Source organism: Pararge aegeria, chromosome 14 (assembly GCF_905163445.1).
Source record: "Pararge aegeria chromosome 14, ilParAegt1.1, whole genome shotgun sequence".
Taxonomy (NCBI): domain Eukaryota; kingdom Metazoa; phylum Arthropoda; class Insecta; order Lepidoptera; family Nymphalidae; genus Pararge; species Pararge aegeria.
In genome coordinates this window covers 13,422,766-13,445,315 of record NC_053193.1, presented here as the reverse complement: position 1 = coordinate 13,445,315, position 22,550 = coordinate 13,422,766, and the positions used below count along the sequence as shown (strand labels likewise).

The 22,550-nt window shown below is 34.7% G+C and overlaps 4 non-coding genes across 4 annotated transcripts; 1 reads left to right on the top strand and 3 right to left on the bottom strand.

Annotated features, from left to right (window-relative positions):
• Window positions 1-645: 645 nt before the first annotated feature.
• Window positions 646-718, bottom strand: Trnaf-gaa. The gene has a single exon. It is a non-coding gene; the product is annotated as a tRNA-Phe (tRNA).
• A 3,843-nt stretch (window positions 719-4,561) lies between these two features.
• Window positions 4,562-4,634, bottom strand: Trnaf-gaa. The gene has a single exon. It is a non-coding gene; the product is annotated as a tRNA-Phe (tRNA).
• A 2,458-nt stretch (window positions 4,635-7,092) lies between these two features.
• On the top strand, window positions 7,093-7,165 carry Trnaf-gaa. The gene has a single exon. It is a non-coding gene; the product is annotated as a tRNA-Phe (tRNA).
• Window positions 7,166-12,229: 5,064 nt separating this feature from the next.
• Window positions 12,230-12,302, bottom strand: Trnaf-gaa. The gene has a single exon. It is a non-coding gene; the product is annotated as a tRNA-Phe (tRNA).
• Between the last annotated feature and the right edge of the window lie 10,248 nt (window positions 12,303-22,550).

Below are 22,550 nucleotides of genomic sequence, written 5' to 3'. Positions count from 1 at the left end.
AGTGGGTCGAAAACCTCAATAAAGCGGGAGTATTCAGAGGATTGTCTGACCTATTTTTATCTTATTTTTGTAAAATTATGAGCAAACATTGTTGGCCAGGCTTTAATATCCACCCTTCTGGACACCACGCTAGAATACTTAAGTGCCGCGTAAAATGCTTTGGAAAAGTCATCTCAAAATAGATTGTAATGCTTTGGTAATACGAAACGTTTTTGTATATATCACGTAAGCTTTCATAATTCATAGCTGAAAAACATTATTATATTACGACATAAATAAATTATCTGTCGGTATATAAATAATATGGGATGTACAATATGGGACCAAATTGGTCAAAAATAAATCACGATTAAAATTACCAAGGTGGTGGTTTCATTTTTCACACAACAAAGGATTGTAATGTTTTCAGTGTTTTTGTATGTGAGTTTATTTATTCCATCATAACTTCTACAAGCCAGAGTTAAATGTTTGAGGTATGTTTGGAATTCTCACATCATCCAGAGTTCCTTTTTTTTAATTTTAAGTATAAGTGGAAATTTTAAAAACGGCAATACTTTTTAGAAACCCTGTATTTATGTCTAGTATTACTTAACCTATATTAACTTAACGTTAGAATAGCTTGTAGTAAAAATAAAAAAAGTTATTTGCCGAAACCAGGGATCGAACCAGGGACCTTTAGATCTTCAGTCTAACGCTCTCCCAACTGAGCTATTTCGGCTATGACACTTTGTGTGAAACAGAGCATGTGTTTTATGTACTAACAAAAACTAAAAATGAGATAAGATAACGAGTTTATAATATTATCGATATACTTTTTCCTTACCTTTGTTTTTGATTAACTACTTGGTTGCACACGTGTTTTTCCAGTTTTACGCATGTCTAAACAAAGAGGTCTTAGTCTTATGTAAAAAAAACATTCAACCCTGACTGGCAGTTGCGCTAATCTCAATTAAATAAACAAAAATAAAAACGCTCCATAGTAATAGATGATAAGTAGAAGGTACACTGCATAAATTAGACAATAATCGTAAATAAACGTTCATTTCGAAGTAAATGCTTATTAAAGCTTAAACATGCGCTTTCACGTAATTACATACTCTTTTGAAAACGTTTTATTTACCAGTAAGCAATATTCTTATCATTCTATACTGTACCTTGTGATTTGTGGTTGAACATGCTACTCCCTAGACCAAAGAGGGCAATCACCTTCTTTTGGATAGGTTATAGAGCATTTATCCACCATGCTGCTGCACACAATGGTGGATTTAAACAATTAATTATCACATTACCTGAATCCAGTCTGGTACTTATGAGACTAATAAGTAATAATCTAATACCAATTTTGGCCAAACTCGGGAATTGAACCCTGTACCTGATTAGTAGTTGAACATGCTAATTACTAGACCAACGACTCAGACAAAGATAAAATCAGAACTTAAGTTAACACTTGTGTTAGTGTTACATGAAATTTTAAGCTTAAATTCAAAATTTATTCCCCCAAGTCCGGTGACCGTATCGGAAATAACTTACGACGGTTTTTAAAGTGCTTTGTCCGAAGTCCGAGCCAATACCGCTGCCCACGCAGTTTTAATATCCACCTTCTGGACTCTAGTCCAGTCTTACCGCGGCCTGTGGAATACCTAAGTGTCGACTAAAATTAAATATGTAAAATTTGCTCTAAAACCGACTCTATTTTGTCCCTGATATGTGTTATTTTGGTATGGCATCACGACTTTCATATCTAAAACACATTTTATTTATGTTCCGAAATTGTTGAGTACTTTTTTCATACAAAGATTACGGTTTCGGATTTACGGATTATGTTTAGCATTTTAAGCAGAAATTATTTGGGTTTACCCTTATATTTGATATTTAACAGTTCTGTGATTTTATAATAAGGGTTCCAGTTTCCAAGAAAGACGGACGTCCTCTAGTTTAGGGTTCCTTACCCGAAAGACTAAAGGCGACCGTAATAATATCACTCTGCAGTCTGTCTATCCGTATGTGGTTAAAGACGTTTATTTTTCTCAAAAGAAATTACAATTTCACTCAATGAGAATATTTACAACTTATTTTATGTAGGTAATATGTAACTTTCAGATCGTTAAGTTATTAGTTCTAGACAGGTATTTATGTAATATAAGTATGATAATTATTTTCTATTACTTGAGCTTTTTAGCTTGATCGTATATTATTCGAAATAACGGAATCCTTTATTTTTAATCCACTACACGTAAGACCTTAACTGCAATCACACCTAGTGGTAACGGGCTAACCCGCAAGATAGCAAAATGATTGTAAATGTTGATGTTGGAAAAGAGCAACTACTGAGTTTCTTGCCGGCTCTTCTCGGTAGAATCTGCTTACCGAACCGGTGGTAGAGTCACACAAACATACATACTTGACGTTTCAAAAGTGCTTATAAAGTAGGCCTACTTGAAATAAATGAATTTGAATTTGAATTTGAATTTGAACCTGTTAAGAAGGAAGGCAGATATGTTAAATCTATGGATTCCTTATAGGCCTCTACACGTCAGCGCAAAAGAACGCTTAATCGTTTGACGGCTCGACTTTGTCACTAATGGTAAACAGACACGGCCGAAGACTCCCACAAGACCAGACCAGAATATATATCAAAAATTATGAATTCCTTAATTGTACCTGCCAGGGTTCGAACGCGCGATCTCTTCTTATAAGAATACAGCGCTCACAACTCCACCAGAGGTAGTCAACCTAATTCGCCAGTCAAGTTTATTTAGCCGTTTACTTAACCTAACAGAATATAGCGACGATAAACAATAGTAGCCGAAACGTACCACCTATTATAAAACCAACACAAAATTTTCTATTTACCACCAACAATTGTCTACTGCTGATTCAAAATCGAACCTCGACCTTCCATGTATAAGATCATTACACTATATACACATACCCCTGCGCCAATAAGCATTTCACAAATCAAATACAATATTTCGTTCTGCAAAATGAGGAATATTAAACTAACCCATTAAAATATTCGCACATTTTGTACGTACCCGAAAATTAACGCAATATCACTGTTAATGAAAACGCGTCCTAAATTAGCGATAATCTGATAAGGGGCGGAATAATTTATGTAATAGCACGAACAACTAATAAGCCCACCAAATACGATTTAGGTTTCTGTTGCGCAAATGCTCCGTATAATACCTACAATACGTAGGTATTGTATGCATTCAACCCATACGAATAAATGAAATATTATTACAATTCAAATCCAAGATGGCCGCCTCCTCAAAATGGCGAACTCCCTCAATATGGTTATAAAATGTCGGGGGTTTATTTAATTTTAAATTTATTAATAATATTATATATAACTAGTTGTTGCCCGCGACTGTCTGCGTTAGATTTTGTTTTTTGATGTGGCATTCAATTTAGTTTTATTTCTAAAAAAAATTAAAGTATTCAGTAATCCCTAAGCCTTAAATGAGGGGTCTGCTGCTGTCCGCTGAGGAGTTCTGTCCTGTATCTCCAACAACATTCATCAGATCTACACAGTTTGGGCAAAATTAAACACATATTATTTTGTACCTCTATAGTACAAAAATAATTATTTAAATCGGTTATTATTTGTCGGAGTTATGGTGTAAAATCGTCAAACACTTTCATCCCCCCTCCCAAAGGAACCGAGCTTAATGTCGGGATAAAAGTATCCTATATTACTTCTAACACTTCCAAGAATATGTGTACAAAGTTTCATGAGGATCGGTTGAGAAGTTTTTGCGTGAAAGCGTAACAAACAAACTTTTATTGACATTTATAATATTAGTAGTAACAAACATACCTCTGCGATCAAGATTCCTAATTTATGTCCACCATTTTTTTGTATGAAACATGATAAGTTGTGTTATTTTTCCAGAGATGGCAGCACTTACACTTAAATTGATAAAGGCTATATAATTTTACCTAGTATTGGACTGACATTTTCTACGTTTAGCGCGTTCTTATAAATAAAATTTCATCCCCTATTTCACCCCTTCGGATGATGATTTTTTTTAAATCCAGAAACATGTGTTTTGCTATTTTATTTGTTAAACTAAATACCAATTTGAATGGAAATAACTTGGAAAATCGCTGTCTTTTATACAAAGGTTCATCCACTATTTACCCCCCAAGAGGGTTACAATATTAGGAAGGTAGGTATGAGTTCGTATAGGACTGATATTTCAAGATTTGAGCTCGTTCTTTTACAAACAACTGTTACAAATAACTTTCATCACCATTCCATCTTCCATCGCCTTAGGGATGCAATATCAAAAAGTAATATAGCCTGCGTTCTTTCCTAAAATATTCCAAATTATTACGATACGTTGAAAAATAAAAAGGTTACAAACAAATAACTTTAATTTCACATTTATATTATTAGTATGGATACGTTTGTTAGTGCAAGTGCAAGTGTTTATGCACTATCCACGACCCACTCACATAATAACCGCACTGCTTTTGAAAATAATATATAATAATTAAATAAGGCAAAGAATTTTAATTGAATAAGCTATAAATAAAAATAAAATATACTTTCTGCCGAAACCAGGGATCGAACCAGGGACCTTTAGATCTTCAGTCTAACGCTCTCCCAACTGAGCTATTTCGGCTATGACTCTGCTTGCTTAACAGAGCTTCGGTTTAGATTTATATACAAATCACATATAATTAAAATTCTTGTGTCGCGGTGTTTGTAGTTAAACTCCTCCGAAGCAGCTTGACCGATTCTCATGAAATTTTGGCTGCATATTCGGTATGTCTGAGAATCGGACAACAACTATTTTTCATCCCCATAAATATGGTCAAGATATGGTCAATAAGATAATATCGTATTACCAAGTTACGAGTACTTCTTCATTACTGCTTAGTTTTGGTTGTTCGGTCGTAAACATGCTTATATAGCTCTGTTATATAGTTTTATTCCTGGTTTACAATTACCTTCTAAATTTGAGTACGATTCTCTAAAAAAATCGGACTATGACGGATGGCAATTCTAAATTTAAATTAACACAACATCATAATATCATGGTGTACGGCATGAAGTATAACAACAATGCGCGGCCCAAACATACGACATAGGTACCTGCATACGTACTATTAGCATAACAATATTGAGAAAGATTTTTTAAATATTTATATTTGCCGGGCCGAGCAAGCCCACCTGATCATAAGCGTGAAACCGTTACCTAAAAAAAGAGCAAAACTTTGAAGGGCATGCATGGATACGAAGACGTACGTGTTCAGCCTCACATGCCTGTTATTACACCGGCAACTACGACCCTTCAGATAATTAGAGACAGCTCTGCTGCTTGGCAGTACTTCACTCTCGAGCTCTGGCTCAAGAAACTCTACTGCTTCTAAAAACAACACATTTTCTCTCTACGATTGTTCTATTTATTATCAAGACACTATTTGAACACACTATTAGTATCTTAACTATTTGTTATATGGATTAGAAGTCTGGACACTCAAGAAATGAGCAATGAGCTGGTAGCTTTCGAGATGTGGTTGTACAGGTACTTCGAATATCCTGGAAAGACCATGCTCGTAATACCGTGCTGCGGAGAATGGGAAGGTCCACAGAGATACTTAAAAGTGTGCAAAGAAGAAAGCTCGAATATCTAGGACATATAAGGCAGTCCAAAGTACGACCAGCTCCAACTCATTATACAAGGCAAGATAAAGGGCAAGCATAGGCCTGGTCGAAGGCGAGTTTCCTTGCTGAAAAATCTACGCCAGTGGTTTAATATGAGTACAAAGTCACTGTTTAAAGCAGCTGTTAATAAAGTACATTTAGCCCTCTGATAGAGGATGGCACAAGAATAAAAAGAGAAGAAGAACTATCTTAAGCAGACACTAACATTTAGAAGGTAAGTAGGTTTCTTTGAGTGCATTTAGACTTCCGCTATAAAATATATTACTGAATCAAACCAAATCTATATTGTCTATACTAGAGTTATGTGTATGATCGCCCTGATAGCCCAATTTTTGAGTAAGATTACAGTATTTCAAAATTCAAAAAATACATATTTTCTACTATATATTCTTTATATTCTACTAAAATATTTTTCTTTGATCAACCTATAGAAAAGTCCTCGCTACCATGTCCGATTCAAAATTCAATTCAAAATTCATTTATTTTAAGTAGGCCTAATTAATAAGCACTTTTGAAACGTCAAGTCAGTCTGTTTTCTAGTGACTCTACCTCCGGTTCGGAAGGCAGATTCCACTACCAGGCAGATTGCTCTTTTCCAACATCATTTTAAAGTTTAACAATCTTTAGAATTTCTCTGTTTTGTGAGAGATGAGAGCGGAGTGGCCTGCTTCCAAGCAGCCTTGACGTTAAGGAATTCAGATCACGATACAATGGATCGACCATTTTACGATTTCCGAATCAGTGTCCAAAATGACAAGGCAAAGATTGCATTTCGATGACAATTCAATTTCGCAGCCAGAGCTAATATATAAATTCCCAACATGTAAGTACTTCCCAGAAAACGAAGTTAAGAACTCTAACATAATTACGCTATAGGTATAGCGCATATAGCATTTATCGTCATTTATTTGACATGTCTGTTTCTTCAATTTTCGAAAATTTAACTTTATTTGACTTCAGAGTTTCTCTTGTGAATATTGCTTCCTGGTAAATAAAGCGTGTTCATAAGGGTATGTAATTACGTGAAAGCGCATGTTTAAGCTTTAATGGTCGCCTCGTAATGAAAAATGTTAACGGAACAAAGCATTTACTTCGAAATGAACGTTTATTTACGATTATTGTCTGTTTTATGCAGTGTACCTTCTACTTATCATCTATTACTATGGAGCGTTTTTATTTTTGTTTATTTAATTGAGATTAGCGCAACTGCCAGTCAGGTTTAAATGTTTTTTTTACATAAGACTAAGACCTCTTTGTTTAGACATGCGTAAAACTGAAAAAACACGTGTGCAACCAAGTAGTTAAAGGTAAGGAAAAAGTATATCGATAATATTATATACTGGTTATCTTATCTCATTTTTTGTTTTTGTTATGAAATGAAACACATGCTCTGTTTCACATGAAGAGTCATAGCCGAAATAGCTCAGTTGGGAGAGCGTTAGACTGAAGATCTAAAGGTCCCTGGTTCGATCCCTGGTTTCGGCAGACCAACCCTTTTTAATTTTATTTAAAGCTCATTAGTATAGAAATGTTATCTTTTCTCCTAATATTATTTATATTTTTTTAAGTAAAAAAGTATGTTTATCAAAAATAAATTATTGAAAAGTATTTTTTTTTTATTTTTTATTATTCTTTCACCGTTTTAACGTTATTTTATGCAGAAATAATATAGGTTTCATAAAATTTTAGTAAAAATAAAATTTTAATGTAAAATAATGGTATTTGCAACATAATTCAGAAGAAAACTCGTTACAATTTGTGCGCATACGCGTGCTCTGACTAAATGGCCACACAAACATAAACACTCAGCAGAACATAAGTGTAGTTCTAATTAAATGTTCTATAGATATGATATATTAACGGCACTTTGTGAAAAAAAAAGTTGACTTTCAATCGTAATTTTACAACAATCTGATGTCGATAAACTTTGCCATTTACATTATGTTATTCGATCGCATAATTTAGGAAATTCAGAAAATGAAATATTACGGGGAATCTAGAATGGCCAATCTTACATAAAGTTACGAACGTTAGTTATCGCGAGTGCAACCGCGGGGCACAGCTAGTATATTGTACTTAAATAATATTTTTTTTTCTAAATTAATATCACTAATCTATACTTTGTCACATAAATTCTGTGTGGTTTGAGATGAGGTGAGTTGCCTAGTTGTCGTTAATTGTTTTACTCTTAATTTGACCAATAAAAAAATAAAAAATCTAAGGTCCTCGGATACAGCTCAGTTATAAATTGCAATAAAAACTTCTTCTTTATACTTATTATATATGAAAAAGTGCGCATGTTTGTTTGTAACCTATTTTCGGCTTATCTTCTCTCTGCGACTTTGTTTGCGTGGACTTCTAAATTGGGTTTATTAAGAATTCAAAAGTATGTTTGAAAATAATGTAAAAAAAAATCGCCATTATATGAAGATGTCGTACATGTAGAACTAATTTCTGTTCGTTCGTGTTTTGAGAGATAAAACTATTTTCATAATATTAACATAAAACGAGTAATAATAAAAGTACACTTTAGTTCAGAAGGTTAATACGGAGGTTGAGCCGGCCATCAATGAAATAACAGACAAATTTACCCATTTATAATATTAGTATGCAAGTATTTCTTATAGAGTTCCAATACAAGGACTTTAAATAGCATAATATTAATAATAATAAGGCTTGTTTTTGTACATTTGTCCATAACATCTTGTATTTATCTTCAGCTATAATAGAATAGAATAGAATAGAATTTGTTTATTTACCAGAACAACACAAACAGACTTACATACGGAGTAACTTAAAAATTTTGTACTTAATTATAAATAGCTTAAGTCTATGATGTGTCGTGCCAATAAAAAGGTTCTGACTCAGCTTAATGCTCCGGATACTAATGTACCCACAACGCTGGTATTCTGTCAGTACCTATTTAGTTGAGGGAAGTCCAATTATGAAATCACATATAAAAACAATAAAAAAAAATAATAAAAAAAAATAATATATATATATATATATATATATATATATATATATATAAACTTTATAAAAGAAAGTAAACTTCATTATGGAAAGAAGATGAAAATTCATTTTTGTTTAAGTAGTAATGGAAAAGTATGTTAGTCAGATAATAATTTTCAGTTTTTAGTAGTTATTATTGTAAGATAGTGCCACATTAGATTTTTGAATGTTCAGTAGATAATAGCGATATAATTTTTTAAAGCAAAATTTTGATTTGGCATTTCTAAAAGGCGGTGGGATGTCGTTCCAGCATTTGGTGGCAAGATATTTAAAACTGCCACGAAATGCTGCAGACCTGTGGCGTGGCATCGATAGTGGTGGCGCTGTAGTTCTTTTACCGTAGCAAGGGTCGCGCCAAACTAATTTCCTATACAGGTATGGTGGTTCTTTTGTTTTAACAACACCAAAAAGAAGAGTGCCTACTAGCAGATTATATCTATTTTTCATGTTTAGTAGGTCATGATCATTTAAAAAAGGACTGATGTGAGATCTGGGCGGAATAGTAAAGCAAAATCGGGCGCAAGCATTTTGTGTGCGCTGAATTAATCGCCACGATTTACCTAATAGACATGGACCATAAACAGTAAAACAATAATTTAGTTTCGAAAGTATCAGCGTGTCACAAAGTTTCATTCGAAGATTGATGTTAATGTAAGGTCTAATTCTGTACAGTACTTTTAGTCTATAAAAACAGTTTCGTACTAGTTCCACTACATGTTTTTCGAAACGTAAGTTTTCATCCATTCGAAGTCCTAGATTACGAGCATCACTTACATGTTCAAGGCATATTCCATTGATATTCAACTTTGGCTGGCAAGCTAAAATTTTACTAACTTGCTTTTTAGATCCTATTACCATAAATTTAGACTTGATAGGGTTAAGAATAAGAGCATTATGTTGACACCACAGTGAAATTTTATCAAGGAATTTATTCAATTGCCCGACTGCTTTATTAACGTCTTGGTGATTAACAGGAACATAAATTTGAAGGTCATCAGCGTATGAATGATATTGACAGTTTTCCATACAGTTAATTATATCGGCAGAGTACAAAATAAATAAAAGAGGACCCAAAATTGACCCCTGAGGAACACCTCTACTAACAGACTTTAGAGTCGAAACTAGGTCTTTTCCATCGGTTTTTCGTATAACCACTTGTTGGATTCTATTCTGAAGGTAACTAGCAAACCATTGCACTGTTGCTGAAGAAAACCCGTAGTAAGAAAGTTTAGCAAGCATTAGCCTAATATTAATCGAGTCGAACGCACGAGAAAAGTCTAGCAGAACAAGGATACTACCCTGGCCGGCATCTTGGGATGTGAGTAAATCATCTATGACGTCTGATAAAGCGGAAGATGTGCTACGATTTTTCCTGAACCCTGATTGAAAATATGGTAATAAATTATTTTTTTCGCAATACTTTATGACTTGGTTGTAAATAACTTTTTCAAGAATCTTAGAAAGATATGGAAGAATACTTATTGGCCTTAAATCCTTGATTTCAGATGGGTTATTATTCTTGGGTAAAGGTAAGATTAAGGCTGTTCTCCAGCATGAAGGAAATTTCGTAGATAATATTGATTTATTAACTATAGCTGTGATGACGTTAAGAGTAGTCGGTAGTGTAAGAATAATCATATCCATGTTTACTTCGTCTATTCCTCGTGCGTTAGATTTAATTCCTAGTATAATTTTTGCTACTTCATAATCATGTACAGTCTCCAGTTCAAAACTACTAACCGCGGAGAATTTATGAGTCTCGAAATAGTCTAAAACAGACGGGTCAATATCATTATCACCAGGTATATTCAGAAAATGGTCATTTATAACATCGGGATTATCAAAATGTTCTGGCAGGTCACTAGTGTTCTTAAAGCTTGGTAGGACATGTTTCTTGAGATTTTTCCAAAGATAAAACGAATTATGTAAATGTGCATTTATATTATAATCATAATAAGCTTTTTTATCACTATTAGCACTGAAATCGGAAAGATATTTTAAATTTTTATAGTTGGTTTTATTTTCATCGTTTTTTAATGTTTTATATTTTGCATGTGCCTTATCACGCAATTTCATCATAAGACGAACATTACTAGTTATCCAAGGACTATATTTATCTTTAGCAATTAATGTCAATTCAGGGGCATGTTTATTATAGAGGTTGAGAATTTTTTCATTAAATAACTCCACCATACTATCAATGCATTCCTCGCTGATAATAGCACTCCAGTTTACGTTCTCAAGGTCTTTATTAAAATCTATAATATTAATGTTTTTAATTTGTCGATAGGTTATTCGTTTGGATGGAATTTTGGGTTTCTTTATTTTTACTTCTGCTAAAATCATTGCGTGGCCGCCAAGTTCAGGATTATGATTAACGCTAAGATTAAAAATTGGAATATTTGAACATATTACATCTATGAGTGAACGGCTGTGTGACGTGAAGTGAGTTGGTTCAGTAACGTAGTTATTAAAATTACAGCAGGTTAAAAAATGTTTTAATTGTTGAAAACTGTTACTGGAACTATTAAGCAGATTAATATTAAAATCACCAAGCAAAACAATCTCATCAAATTTGGAAAAGAATAAAACGGAATCTGTTAGGGCATCAAAAAATTTGTCTATGTCGAGCCAAGGTTGTCTGTAAGCAGTGCCTATTAAAATATTATGTAAATTTATACTAAGTGATATCCACATCTGTTCAACTTCTGCCAGTCCCGAAGGGTGTGCACACTTACGGACTCTAAATCCTCGTTTAACATAGAACCCCACACCCCCACCACGGGAGCGGACTTCAGTTGGACGTGGCAGATGAATGAGTTTGTAGCCTTGTATATTGGGTGCACGAGCATCTTCGCCTTCCTTGAGCCAAGTTTCGTTTATAGCCAAGACATCAGGTGAATGAGATTGCAATGTGACAGCAAACTCATCATGTTTAGTAGTAAGCGACCCTGCATTGAATAAACCTAATTTTAAGAAATTAGACTTCTTGCCTTTTATTTTTTAAGTATGACTTAAATAAGAAATAGGAACTAATAATGGCCAATACAAATAAAAGACTATTACTAGTAGGTACTAGGTAATAGTAGGTACTTACAAGCTAAATGTAATGTACTTTAGTTAAGAAGGTTAATACGGATTTTGAGCCGAACTTCAATAAAATAACAGACAAACTTATGCATTTTTTTTCTTGTATGCCTTTGGTTGCCTGGAAGAGATCGCTATTTAGCGATAAGGCCGCCAAATTGTACGTTCTACCTTATTGTGCTGTTGTATTTGTATCTCTGTAAATTTTCTCTGTAGTGTACAATAAAAGTGTATTCATTCATTCATTCATTCATTTATAATATTAGTATTTCTTATAGAGTTCCAATCCAAGGACTAAATAGTAATAATAATGTCTTGATTTTGAACATTTATGTATCTTCAGCTATAAAAGTAGGTACTTACAAGCTAAACAAAATCTACTTAAAAAACCTAATATATAACTCAAATAATACTCCCACTCTAAATATTATTTAAAAAAAAAATAAAAACTGCCGAAACCAGGGATCGAACCAGGGACCTTTAGATCTTCAGTCTAACGCTCTCCCAACTGAGCTATTTCGGCTATGACTCTGTTAGCTTAACAGAGCTTCTGTTTTATTTATTTATTGAAACATAAATTAGATAAGATAAGAAATATTTTCATTGGCGTTTACTTTTTTCTTATTTACTTTCTTGCATACAATACGATTATATAGGTATCTACTTGATAATGTAATTTTAAGCCTCATTTACACTTTGTCAAGTTGCAAGTTCTAGTGATAATTAGTGCAAGTACAAAGTTTCAAATAATTAACACACAGAAACCGCGTACACAATTAATATTGAAGCAGCAAAAGCCACCCTACTTTAGAAGTGATTCTCGAACAGGTGCTTAGTCTGTTTCTACCATTTAGCAGTTGACAGTAATTATTTTAGCTGTGTAGCGGTCTCCACGTTACAGTACTAGATGGCGCTACAAAAATCCTGCATCGCGCTAGCGAAGTGTTCACGAAGAATGCATATACAACTTCTAAAAATTAATGTTCGGACCTTGGTCCCCGAGCACGATCACCGGCACGGAGGAAGATCTTCCTATTGTTACGGTCGAGCGTATCACCATAGCTCCCGTACAGCTGTTATCTTTTAAATGTTTACCAAAAAATGGGATAATAGTAAAAAGTTTGTGAGCTAGCAAAATTCCTCAGGGGAGAAGTGAGACGTGCCCGGGCCGTTTACAATGTTTTTGTACAGCGAGACGCTGTGAACAGTGGCATCCTTATGTTGTTGACATACAGGCAACACGCACGAAGCGCTATTCATCTACGTTTCTGATACGGACTGCTAAAGTTTGGGACGCTCTTCCGGCTACGGTGTTTCCTAATACATACAACTTGAATGCCTTTAAGGCAAGAGTGAATAGGCATTTTCTAGGCAAGCGCGCCCCAACTTAGACGGCATCATTGCTTTACATCAGGCATGATAGTTGTCAAGCGCAAGTCTATCTAGTACACAATTTACTGCATGCAAAAATGGCTAAATGAGAATTCTGTAATATGTTCTTAATTCTGTGGTAAAATAACTATGTAAACGATCACGCTAGTTAAGGGTCAAATGTAAGCATTAGATATGCTATGACCCTTGACATGTTAAATAAACACTTCTCGCATGCACCTTCACTCAACGAAATGTAATTCGGGGCTTATTGTATTATGATTCAATTGGAGTGCCTTGACCTTATGGGTAACATATTTAACGTCGAATACAGTGGTGTTAGGACTACGACTTAACTTTCGGGTGGGGCGAGTTCGAATCCCAGCACCCCTAACTTTTCTAAGTTATGTGCGTTTTAAGTTATTAAATATCACTTGCTTCATCGGTGAAGGAAAACATCGTAAAGAAAACAGCATGCCTGAGAGTTCTCTTAAATGTACTCAAAGGCGTGTGAAGTCCACCAATCCGCACTGGGCCAGCGTGGTGGCTTAAGCCCTTCCCACTGTTGGAGGAGACCCGTGCCCTGTAGTGATGATGATGATGATGTCAGCGATCCTAGGTCCGAGTCCCGGGTCGGGCCAAAATTTGTTAGGTATTTGTTTTTTTCTGTTAAAAAATTCTAGGTACCAACCTGCACGGCTATCATGGGCAGGAGACAATTATATCCCCTAGGGAAAGGATATAAATTTATTTTCTCCCACAGCTTTCTCAACTCTCAGAGCATTGGCACACAATTGGAAAAACGGGGTAAACTTCTCCTATTCCATGTTTCCGTGCTTTAGCAGGTGGAAACGTTAATTATAACCTCGGTCAGGGGATATAATCGGGGGATATAATTTTTGTCTCCTGCCTGTGTTTGCCCTGCTGGAGTTCAGAAATTGGCGCTGTCCAACCCGTGTCTCACACAAGCAACACATCTTAGTCATAGTAACTGGGACATACGATGTATCTCATACCGACAACAACACAACAAAACCAATTATATTCTATTCTAGAAAATACTTAATTCAAACCAATTCTAGTCCAATCAGCTAAAAAATTCTCGACAGAAAACCCTTAATTCACTATTTGTTTAGGTCTGACCCTGGAATCGAACCTAGGACCTTGTTATTCTTAATGAAACGCGACCACTAGACCAACGCGGCAGTTCTCAGTTTACTCTTAGGTTGTGAAAAATATTCCGTTATACTTCCATACTGATACTAAAGTAGGTATCTACTACTCGTAAATCAATACTTCCTCCTAATATTATAAATGTGAATGTAAGTTTGTTTGTTACGATTTCGCGCTACTAAACCGATCATCATGAAACTTTGTACACGTATTCTTGGAGTTATCAGAAGCAACATAGAATACTTTTTATTAAAAATATATATATATTTTTTACGAAAGATAAAAAAATGATTGTCAAAAATCTCATGTATAGGTGTAGACTATGTAGCAGTACGCTGTGTCCCGAAATTTACGCGGGCGAAGCCGCAGGGCATATCTAGTAATATTATAAATGCGATAGTGTGTTTTTTTTGTTTGTCCTTACTTTAACATAGCAACCGATCGACTTGATTTTTGGAATAGGGTTATTTGAAAGTATGGAGAGTAACATAGGCTTTGGTCCTGGAGAATTATTAGATTCCCGAGGAGGGTTTACAGGAACGTCGATCCTTCTTCACGTCCAAACAAAGCAACTAAACACCGTGTTGTTATTGTCTGGTTCGCGGATAACACCGCAAGGCGCAGCTATTTTAGATTATATTATTAAACCCACCAACCTACATTGGAGCAGCGTGGTGGGCCATGCTTTAAAACGTCATTCCTATGAAAGAGGAAGTCAGAGGCAGAAGCTAATACATGAATAATACGGCATTATTATAAGGGTATATGATTAACAACCACATTTGAAGTACATTTTGCCGGACGCCATTATTACGGGAAATAGGCGTGATGCCTCTTCCCTTACAGATGAAAATGATAGAGGTAAATGACGTCATTAGTCGGGTCAAAGCCTCGTGGAAATGATTTTCTTTTCAACCGCAGTTCTGCCGGTGCTATTAAGCTTATTATTGAGCATAAACGACAGTGGAAACTTAGTCTTAACTGTTATAATAATTATTTTTAACTTGGAATCGTTTTTATGGTTATTTTAATTGAGGGTTTTTATGCCACTACACGTTAGTCCTTGTTTGCAACACCACCTGGGTTGTAGCGGGCTAGACGGTTGTGTGAATGACGACCTTCCTTTATTCGGTGTGTTTTTGTAATTTCCCAGTATGGAAAATTTAGAGATTCACAATTTCGGAATTTACTTTCTTCGTACAGGCTGGTAGCAGGCTTCGGCAGAGACTATTTACCAACGTACCGACAAAGGTGTGCCGCCAAGTGATTTTGCGTTCCGTTACGATGTCCTGCAGGAATCTATTACGGGTATGGCATCTAACTGCAATATCCCTTATGGGTTATGCTGTCATCTTAGACTGCACCATTACAGGTGAGATTGTAGTCAAGGTATAACTTGTTATGTATATATGTAATAAAAAAAATTCTGTTGTCGAGCATGCTTCTTTAGACTAATAAGGCAATTCTCAGAACTCTTCAGTACAAAGATTAAGATTAGGTCGCTCCTAATCAAAGTTCGGTTTCGACTATCAATACTTTGTACAGGATAAAATGTGATTTACGCGTGTTATTTTTAAAGCTCAAATTCGTCTACACTTCTGTAGTAATTGTATTGGCAAAAAAAACAACATTAAAGAATTAGCGACTCTAACATGAGTAAAACTAATGTTACTTCTGCTGCATTTATATAATATCTTACTGTCGTAGATTTGCTAATTTGGTGTGTGTAAAAGTCCATTTGAAAGCTGTGATAGCCGGACGATAGGATAATTTCGGAGTTCGAATCCAGACTCTAACGTTTTCAAGTTAATATTTAAGTAATTAAAATATCTCCTACTTCAACGGTAACGGAAAACATCGTGAGGAAACCTGTATGCGAGTTCTCCATAATGTTCTCAAAGACATGTGAAGTCCACTCCGCACTAAACCTTTCTCATTGCGGGAGGAGACCCGTGCCCTGTAATGAGCTGATATGATAATTCATGTGAACTTTCTACACTATCATATCAACTCATTACACTATAACTAACTTAACTTAAACTTAACGTTAACTTTGACGCTATAGTGTCTAAAGTTTCGATGCTCGAAAAGGACTGCAGGTAACGAGCTTGAAAATCGTACGTACTAGGCGTAGCTACGTGATGCCTAGTGTGAGATTTTCTACCTACGTCTACTTATTCGATCGCGTGAAAGTAAACTACGGTTTGTATGGAATCGAAAGTGCGCCATCTAGTTACAATACTGGGAAAGAGTATTGATACTACACTAGATGGCGTTTTTCAATTCCATAAATTCAAATTCAAAATGTTTTCTTCATGTAGACCTTATCACAGGCACTTATAATGCGTTCATACATTTAACATGTTAACAAACAAACTTAGCCAGATTTTCTTTTATCACCATCTCTCAGTCGAGTTAATGTTTAGCTATGAAGTTACAGCAATTCATCAACAGCCAAGCTTTTTTATCGTACATATAATCCTTAATATTATAATAGGATTTTGCTATATAAGCTTACGTTTTACATACAAATATTAAATCAAAATTTGTTAAGTTTTCATTAATCGACTACTGACACACAGTTATAATTGCAGTCTTGGCACAGTCGTTATGGGATAACAGAATCCCTAACGCGAATCGTAGAATTCACATTTAATTATAATATCAATTTCTTTAATTATTATGATACGTAGGTATATTATTATGCTTCCTGAAGCTGGGTTAGACTTCGATAATCCTCAGGCAATAGGATATCATAGGCAATAGTATTAATAATCTATTGAGGTTACAATATACTCGTACACAATACAGAGCTGGTAAATTTGTTATATTCCCAAGATGCTCTGTACTGCAAAAAAAATAGATGGTGAGTTCATTTTTCTGTACATTTTTATTATAAACTGAGCTGTGTCCTGCGGATTCACCCGCGTTGATAGTCATGTTAGTAAGTGTTATATTGACCACGTTGATACCTCACTCACAGATGTAAACCCGTCCCGTTTTTCTAGACACATTGCCCAAATGACCGTGGGTTCGATTCCCACAACTGTTCGATTCACACTAATGTTTGTGTGATGAACATGAATGTTTTTCAGGGTCTGGACGGTTTTTTATATATTATAAGTATAAACGTATATTATTCATATAATTATTCATCAGACATCTTAGTACCCATAACTCAAGCTACGCTTACTTTGGGGCTAGATGGCGATGTGTTTATTGTCGTAGTATATTTATTTATTTATTTATCCATCGTTATCAACTCATTACCGAGCCCACGTACGTACGTACGTACATTTGTACGGACGGTATGGTTATCAGGGTGGTATGGATTTTTAAGCTTTATGGAAATTTAAGCTTTCACGTATATTTACGTCCCTGAAATAAGGCTTATAGCTATTCCGTAGCATGGTAGTAACTCTGGGATAAGTTTTCCTGCACATTTATTATAAAAACATTCAAATAGTAATTTTACTAATCATAAATAATTCAGCATTGAGTCAACTTTTCTTAAAGTAAAAATACATGAAATAAAAAAAGTAAAAAAGTCGTGTTAACAAATTTTTCCTATCTGTGCCAAAATTAAATTACAAACGTTTACTTAAAGCACTGACTTCCCTGTCTCCATTTTAAGAAAATTGTTTCCTGTCCCGTGTAATTTGTCACCCTGTTTACCGCACTCAACTTGCGAGCAGCCAAAAGTTGAGATAAAATTTTTAGATAGGTATTAGGTACCTGTTACTTGTTCAGGAGATGGGGAGACATTATGGTAGGTAAAATCATATTATATAACAAGGGTTGGTAGGTTGGTTGTTTCAAAACAAGAATACTTTACGATTCTAATTTAGATTTTTTTGTCTTGAACGTCGTTTAGTGGTCCTGAGCTATGTTTTATAAACATTGGTCCCACATGGCTGCCGTGACAATATGGCCGATCACATATTTTTTCAGAACTCCCTAAGTATGGGTATCAAATGAAAGGGCTTGACTAGTAGAATAATTTACCCAATATTGAAAGTCGAGGGTTTCTTCAATTTTAAATTTTACTAACTTCAAAACATAGGTCTTTCAAAAAGTTTTCCAAAACGCGTCCAACCTTCTCGCTTTATTAACTAGTAAAGAGTTTTTTTAATAAAAACACCTTAAAAGCTTTTCTTAAAACTATCGATCTACACGTATCTTCAAAATTTGAATGTATTTAACCAGGCCGGAGTTAGGGATATTGCGGTTTCCACCGCCGTGCTTCGCCAAGCACGTTACGCCGTTAGTCTAGAGAAGCGAAGTGGGTATATGCTTTAAGCACTCTCGGATGCTAATAGGCTTATGATAAAAATAGCAACAAATATCTTTACTTATATCATCAATGCCAAAGTGTATTTAGCTGTTTGTTGGTTCGTCTTTCTTCACGCCTTTAACTACAAATCAACTTGATTTTTGGCATAGAGTTAGTTGAAATAACGGAGAGAAGCATAGGCTACTTTTTGTCTGTGTTGTATTTTTCGCAAACTGTTCCCACGGGATTTGCGAAAAATAGTAAAATCAAATTTTACATAACTAGCCATTATTAGTGAACGGCTGGTTATGTAAAAAATTATAACTATTACCATTTTTAGGACATATTATATAAACCCATTCGTCAATTTATTACTGAGAAACCAGCAGACGCATCGCAGACTTATAAATGGATATAAAATTCGAGAAATCTGCTGCTACTTTCAGATGTCAAGAAAAGTCGCCGACGACGTAGGAAACGTTGCTTGAAGTTCAACCAATTCCGATTTTATATTGAAATTGAATTTATATAAAACCATTTCTTGCCTGTGACTGCGCCCGTGTTTTTATCAGGAACCTTTAGGAAGGATAGGAGGATCTGTTTGGTGTGGAGAAAAGATTGAAGAAATTGTAAATTACACCATACAGATTCTCTTACTTTCGCGGAATAAATATACCAAATTAAGCTTATTTTCATTATTAAGATCGATTCAGCTGTGAAGTCGTGCAAATAAAATGCCTTGGAGATACGTATATATTCAAAAAAAACTGTGAAGGTTTTATTTTAAATTCACTACAAGAAAAAAGATATATATATATATAGAAATGCCACAAAACTTTACTATGACTAAGAACTATTTATATCCATATCTATTTATATCAAACCACAGCTTATACCAAAAAAATACGTAAGTAATAAACGGTCATTAGAAAGACACTGGACATACCATTTTCTTTTTGTCATTGGAAGTAGGAAAAACTCATTTGTCCTTGCGACATCCTAATACGATACAAATGAATTGCACATTTGTCACAGTCTTGTGTCTTATTCCGACGGAGTAATAAAGAAAAGAACAATAAATACCACACCGCTGCCGGAAACATTGCCTAAATACCTAGAAGAGAAACACTCATGTCTGAATAATCAGTATATTATTGAGCCAAGAATTATACTTAAACTTCTATAATGTAATCACTAATCACGTAACAAATTTTTATTCATGTAATTATCATCACAAGTCCACCAATCTGCACTGGGCCTGCTGGGGGTCTACGGCCTTAACCCCTGCTCATTGTGAGAGTGTCCCAATCCCGGTGACCCGTGTCCTATAGTCGGACTGTAATGGATTGATATGTTGATGATAATGATCACACACGCAGTTTTATCTACTTTGTCTTTCCCGAGAACAGCTTTACATAGCCGTTTTATTAGTCTTATGTTTTATGTTACATCGTTTATACAATTTAAGTTTAGAAAACAGGATCAACGTGAATACATTTTAATATAAATTTCTTCACTTTTAAAACTTTATCTTTAGGCCTTTCAGTGCTTAACATTTTAACTTAGAGCACATTCAAAGAAGAAGAAGAAGAAGAAAAAGTCTTTATTGCACATACCAATATAAAACCAGGTTAACAAAAAAAAAACGATAATATACAAATGCACAAAGGCGGCCTTATCGCTTGAAGCGATCTTCTCCAGACAACCTTTGGTTGAAGAAACATATTAGAGAAAACGGGATAGTGCAATACTTAAATTGTGCTAATTATAAACATGACATATACAATACATACTAATACTACATATATATAGTAAAAACATAACAAAATATCATTGCGTGATAAAACACTGAATATTTATTTTAAACTAAAAAAATTTAAATATAAATTATGGATCATTTATTTCGATTTGGTTATTTATTTATGTATTTACTGTCATTTTTAATTTTATCATCTGTTTGTACTGTTTATTTTAATTTGACATTTAATTAAGGTTGATCTTTTTAATATCCATGAACCAAATTTGCACACTATTAATTTAGTAGAATGTTATGCACTCTACACTAACTATATTGTTTACCAACATCTTGATAGTGTACAAACATTCTTGCAATAAAAAAAGAATTACAACGTTATTTAACGTTTTTTTAAAGCCCTATAAAGCATGCATATGCTTTGCTTTCAAAAACTTGTACACAAGAGTATGTAATATGCAAATGATTGAATTAACTGTACCAACAATAAAGTGAAGGCAACATTTAAGCGAGCATTGTCTTCAACAGAGACTAATATATTCTAAACTTTATGAAATATATAAATGCAAATCTGCAAGAGCTGCTTGCCAGTGTAATGGTCCACAGGTCCTATCGTACAATTGATGATACGGACACTCCTTGAATTTCCTCGAGATATGAAACGGGTCGAGTCATTATTTTTATGCAAATAAACCTACGGGAATACAGGCTATGTTATCAAAAAACAGCTATTTTTTAAACGCTGTTCCATCGTTGAGTTATGCGCTTTATAAAAGTGGAACATTTAAAGATAATAAATTTAAATATAATTTATGTTGTATGGTTTAAATTTAGTCATATTTTGTACTTTTACTAACGACGAACAAGGCAATACTTAAATAAATAATAAAAAATATATTACTACAATACACACATCGCCATCCAGCCCCAAAGCGAGCGTAGCTTGTGTCATGGGTGCTTAGTTGGCTGATGAATATTTTTTAATGAATAATATACATAAATACTTGTAATATACAAATAAACACCCAGACACTGGAAAACAGTCATGTTCATCACACAAACGTTTACCAGTTGTGGGCCCCACGGCCTTGGACTCAGAAAGCAGGGTCGCTGCCCGCTGCGCCAATCGGCCGTCAAATAACGCCTAATCTAAAGATTCCTAGGCATACATAACTGTTCATCTATAATTATCACATAATAGTTTGTGAAACATTTTGTTCTATAGGCATCGCGTTAATAATTAGGCATTGGAATTTGGCGATGCCTAGGTTTAGTGAAAACAGACATTAATGTGCCCACGCTTGGGCAAATCCGTCCCCTCACGTAGAACATGCGAAAGACCTAAGACCCCTCAAACTGCTTTTACGCTAAGACCTCAGCAGTTCTCTTTACAAGTTAGTTATAATAAAATTGTGAGCGTCATCATTAATTGCCTTTATTAGTCCACTTCTTGACTACCGGCCTCTCCCGATGGGATGATTTGTCCATAATCACCACGCTATACTAGGTTTCTTACCAGGGTATACATACAGCAGGAAAATTGCATAAAATAGAAAAAAATCTCCTCTTATATGGGCTTTATTTAAATTTTAGGGTATGCAGTGCTTTTGTGCATCTATGAAGTGCACGCCACTGGTAGTAGAGGATACTGTCATCCATTCTCTGTAACATTATCTCAGTCGCCTCGTACGATACCCACGGAAATTGGAGGGGCGCTGTCAACTGTATTCTGATCTGCCAAACATCATGAAGAACTTCCAGTCATGCAGTTTCCTCACGATGTTTTCTTTCGCCGTTGAAACTGTATTTAATTGCTTAAAACGCATATAAATACGAAAGTTAGAGATGCGTGCTGGGTATCGAACTCAGTCCCTTCAATAACGAAGCAGTAAGCTGAACCAGTAGGCTATCAAAGCTTTATATAAACAATAACATATCCTAATTTTTACTCGGAAACTTTAAACCACTTATTGATATAAATGATGAAAATCGCAAACTCTCTCAATGCACTCAAAATTAGCGGGATGGATGTCAACGTTAGCTAATGAACGGCGATTGGTTGACCCATTAACTTCCGTGCCTGTTTAATTGTTAGTTCAACAGTAAAACGTTTGTATTGGCATAGATTGGATACATTTATTTGAACAGTATATATATAATGTTGTTTCGTATTATCTGCACATATTAAGTACCATACGGGT